The sequence below is a fragment of the Arachis stenosperma genome, chromosome 1 (genome assembly GCF_014773155.1).
Source record: "Arachis stenosperma cultivar V10309 chromosome 1, arast.V10309.gnm1.PFL2, whole genome shotgun sequence".
Classification (NCBI taxonomy): Eukaryota; Viridiplantae; Streptophyta; class Magnoliopsida; order Fabales; family Fabaceae; genus Arachis; species Arachis stenosperma.
The window spans coordinates 62,861,731-62,866,790 of NC_080377.1; the positions used below are offsets into that span (position 1 = coordinate 62,861,731).

Sequence of the window (5,060 nt, forward strand, 5' to 3'; positions counted from 1 at the left end):
GGAAGGTGCTGGGTGACTTTACTGCACCTACTCCCGACTTCTATGGGAGAAGCATCTCTATCCCTGCCATTGGAGCAAACAACTTTGAGCTTAAGCCTCAATTAGTTTCTCTAATGCAACAGAATTGCAAGTTCCATGGACTTCCAATGGAAGATCCTCATCAGTTTTTAGCTGAGTTCTTGCAAATCTGTGACACAGTCAAGACTAATGGGGTTGACCTTGAGGTCTACAGACTGATGCTATTCCCTTTTGCTGTAAGAGACAGAGCTAGAATATGGTTGGACTCACAACCTAAAGATAGCCTGGACTCTTGGGAAAAGCTAGTCAATGCCTTCTTGGCAAAGTTCTTTCCACCTCAAAAATGGAGTAAGCTTAGAGTGGAAGTCCAAACCTTCAAACAGAAGGATGGAGAATCCCTCTATGAAGCTTGGGAAAGATACAAACAATTAATCAGAAAATGTCCCTCAGACATGCTTTCTGAATGGAGCATCATAGGTATTTTCTATGATGGTCTCTCTGAACTATCCAAGATGTCTTTGGATAGCTCTGCTGGAGGATCTCTTCATCTGAAGAAGACGCCTACAGAGGCTCAGGAACTAATTGAGATGGTTGCAAATAACCAATTCATGTACACTTCTGAAAGGAATCCTGTGAACAATGGGACAAGTCAGAAGAAAGGAGTTCTTGAGATTGATACTCTGAATGCCATACTGGCTCAGAATAAGATATTGACTCAACAAGTCAATTTGATCTCTCAAAGTCTGTCTGGAATGCAAAATGCACCTGACAGTACTAAGGATGCTTCATCTGAGGAAGAAGCTTATGATCCTGAGAACCCTTCAATGGAAGAGGTGAATTACCTAGGAGAACCCTATGGAAACACCTATAATTCTTCATGGAGAAATCATCCAAATTTCTCATGGAAGGATCAACAGAGACCTCAACAAGGTTTCAACAACAATAATGGTGGAAGAAACAGGTTTAGCAATAGCAAGCCTTTTCCATCATCTTCTCAGCAACAGACAGAGAATTCTAAGCAAGAACCCCTCTGACTTAGCAACCATGGTCTCTGATCTAATCAAAACCACTCAAAGTTTCATGACTGAAACAAGGTCCTCCATTAGGAATTTGGAGGCACAAGTGGGACAGCTGAGCAAGAAAGTTACTGAACTCCCTCCTAGTACTCTCCCAAGTAATACAGAAGAAAATCCAAAAGGAGAGTGCAAAGCCATAACCATGGCCGAATATGGAGAGGAAAGAGAGGAGGTGGACGCCACTGAGGAAGACCTCAATGGGCGTGCACCAACCTCCTCTGAGTTCCCCAATGAGGAACCATGGGAATCTGAGGCTCAAAATAAGACCATAGAGATTCCATTGGACTTACTTCTGCCTTTCATGAGCTCTGATGAGTATTCTTCCTCTGAAGAGGATGAGTATGTCACTGAAGAGCAAGTTGCTAAAATACCTTGGCGCAATCATGAAGCTAAATGACAAGTTATTTGGAAATGAGACTTGGGAAGATGAACCTCCTTTGCTCACCAAAGAACTGGATGACTTGTCTAGGCAGAAACTACCTCAAAAGAGACAAGATCCTGGGAAGTTTTCCATACCTTGTACCATAGGCACCATGACCTTCAAGAAGGCCCTGTGTGACTTAGGGTCAAGTGTGAACCTCATGCCTCTCTCTGTAATGGAGAAGTTAGGGATCTTTGAGGTGCAAGCTGCAAAAATCTCACTAGAGATGGCAGACAACTCACGAAAACAAGCTCATGGACTTGTAGAGGATGTTTTGGTAAAAGTTAAAGACCATTACATCCCTACTGATTTCATAGTCCTAGAGACTGGGAAGTGCATGGATGAATCCATCATCCTTGGCAGACCCTTCCTAGCCACAGCAAAGGCTGTGATTGATGTTGATAGAGGTGAACTGATCATTCAAGTGAATGAAAAATCCTTGGTGTTTAAGGCTCAAGGATATCCCTCTGTCACCATGGAGAAGAAGCATGAAGAGCTTCTTTCAAATCAGAGACAAATAGAGCCCCCACAGTCAAACTCTAAGTTTGGTGTTGGGAGGCCACAACCAAACTCTAAGTTTGGTGTTGAAACCCCCACATTCAAACTCTAAGTTTGGTGTTGGGAGGTTCCCACATTGCTCTGAGTATCTGTGAGGCTCCATGAGAGCCCTCTGTCAAGCTACTGACATTAAAGAAGCGCTTGTTGGGAGGCAACCCAATGATTATATTTTATCTATTTCCCTTTGTTATTTTATTTTTTTGTAGGTTGATGATCATAAGAAGACACAAAATCAATTGAAAAAGCAAAAACAGAATGAAAAACAGGAAGAAAAATAGCACACCCTGGAGGAAGAACCCACTGGCGTTTAAACGCCAGTGAGGCTAGCAGTTGGGCGTTTAACGCCCAGTCTGGCACCATTCTGGGCGTTTAACGCCAGAAATGGGCACCAGACTGGCGTTAAACGCCAGAAAAGGGCAAGAACCTGGCGTTAAATGCCAGGAATGGGCACCAGCCCGGTGTTTAACGCCAGAAATGACTCAAAACGTGATTTTGAGCAACATTTGGTGCAGGGATGACTTTTCCTTGACACCACAGGATCTGTGGACCCCACAGGACCCCCACCAACCCCACCACCACCCTCTCTCTTCTTCCCCCATTCACCAATCACCTCAATATCTCTTCCCCAAAAAACCCTTCACCTATAAATACCCTTCTTCACTCCTTCATTTTCACACAACCTAAACACCACTTCTCCCCTTCTTTGGCCGAATACAAAGCCATCCCCTCTCCCTCATTTCTTCTTCTTCTACTCTCTTCTTTCTTCTTTTGCTCGAGGACGAGCAAACCTTTTAAGTTTGGTGTGGTAAAAGCGTTGCTTTTTCGTTTTCCATAACCATTTATGGCATCCAAGGCCGGAGAAACCTCTAGAAAGAGGAAAGGGAAGGCAAAAGCTTCCACCTCCGAGTCATGGGAGATGGATAGATTCATCTCAAGGGTGCATCAAGACCACTTCTATGAAGTTGTGGCCTTGAAGAAGGTGATCCCCGAGGTCCCCTTTTCACTCAAAAGGGGTGAATATCCGGAGATCCGCCATGAGATCCGAAGAAGAGGTTGGGAAGTGCTTACCAACCCCATTCAACAAGTCGGAATCTTGATGGTTCAAGAGTTCTATGCCAATGCATGGATCACCAAGAACCATGATCAAAGTGTGAACCCGGATCCAAAGAATTATCTTACTATGGTTCGGGGGAAATACTTGGATTTTAGTCCGGAAAATGTAAGGTTAGCATTCAACTTGCCCATGATGCAAGGAGATGCACATCCTTACACTAGAAGGGTCAACTTTGATCAAAGGTTGGACCAAGTCCTCACAGTTATATGTGAAGAGGGCGCACAATGGAAGAGAGATTCAAGAGGCAAGCCGGTTCAATTGAGAAGGCATGACCTCAAGCCCATGGCTAGAGGATGGTTGGAGTTCATTCAACGCTCAATCATTCCCACTAGCAACCGGTCCGAAGTTACTCTAGACCGGGCCATCATGATTCATAGCATCATGATTGGAGAAGAAGTGGAAGTTCATGAGGTTATAGCCCAAGAACTCTATAAAGTGGCGGACAAGTCTTCCACCTTGGCAAGGCTAGCCTTTCCTCATCTCATTTGTCACCTCTGTTATTCAGTTGGAGTTGACATAGAAGGAGATACCCCCATTGATGAGGACAAGCCCATCACCAAGAAAAGGATGGAGCAAACAAGAGACCCCTCTCATCATGAGATCCCTGAGATACCTCAAGGGATGCACTTTCCTCCACAAAACTATTGGGAGCAAGTAAACACCTCCCTAGGAGAATTGAGTTCCAACATGGGACAACTAAGGGTGGAGTACCAAGAACACTCCATTCTCCTCCATGAAATTAGAGAAGATCAAAGAATCATGAGAGAGGAGCAACAAAGACAAGGAAGAGACATTGAGGAGCTCAAGCACTCCATAAGACCTTCAAGAGGAAGAACAAGCCGCCATCACTAAGGTGGACCCGTTCTTTAATTTCCTTGTTCTTTATTCTTCTGTTTTTCGAATTTTATGCTTATGTTTATCCATGTTTGTGTCTTGTGATCATTAGTATCTTAGTGTCTATGCCTTAAAGTTATGAATGTCTTATGAATCCATCACCTTTCTTGAATAAAAACGTGCTTAATTGAAAAGAAAAAGAATTGCATGAATTTTGAATTTTATAACAGTTTAATTATTTTGATGTGGTGGCATTACTTTTGTCTTCTGAATGTATGCTTAAACAGTGCATATGTATCTTGAATTTGTGGTTCATGAAGGTTGGCTCTTGAAAGAATGATGATAAAGGAGACATGTTACTGAGGATCTGAAAAATCATAAAAATGATTCTTGAAGCAAGAAAAAGCAGTGAATACAAAAGGAAAAAAAAAGAGGCGAAAAAAAAACCGAAAAAAAAGAGAAAAAGAAAGAAAAAGAAAGAAATAAAGTTGTGATCCAAGGCAAAAAGAGTGTGCTTAAGAACCCTGGACACCTCTAATTGGGGACTTTAGCAAAGCTGAGTCACAATCTGAAAAGGTTCACCCAATTATGTGTCTGTGGCATGTATGTATCCGGTGGTAATACTGGAAGACAGAGTGCTTTGGGCCACGGCCAAGACTCATAAAGTAGCTGTGTTCAAGAATCATCATACTTAACTAGGAGAATCAATAACACTATCTGGATTCTGAGTTCCTAAAGAAGCCAATCATTCTGAATTCCAAAGGATAGAGTGAGATGCCAAAACTATTCAGAGGCAAAAAGCTAAAAGCCCCGCTCATCTAATTAATACTGATCTTCATAGATGTTTTTGGAGTTCATTGCATATTCTCTTCTTTTTATCCTATTTGATCTTCAGTTGCTTGGGGACAAGCAACAATTTAAGTTTGGTGTTGTGATGAGCGGATAATTTGTACGCTTTTTGGCATTGATTTTAGTATGTTTTTAGTATGATCTAGTTAGTTTTTAGTATATTTTTATTAGTTTTTAGTTAAAATTCACT

General features: G+C 42.2%; 1 non-coding gene across 1 annotated transcript; it reads right to left on the reverse strand.

Moving 5' to 3' along the window:
• Nucleotides 1-368: 368 nt before the first annotated feature.
• On the reverse strand, nt 369-476 carry LOC130956837 (small nucleolar RNA R71). The gene has a single exon (XR_009077215.1). It is a non-coding gene; the product is annotated as a small nucleolar RNA R71 (small nucleolar RNA).
• Between the last annotated feature and the right edge of the window lie 4,584 nt (nt 477-5,060).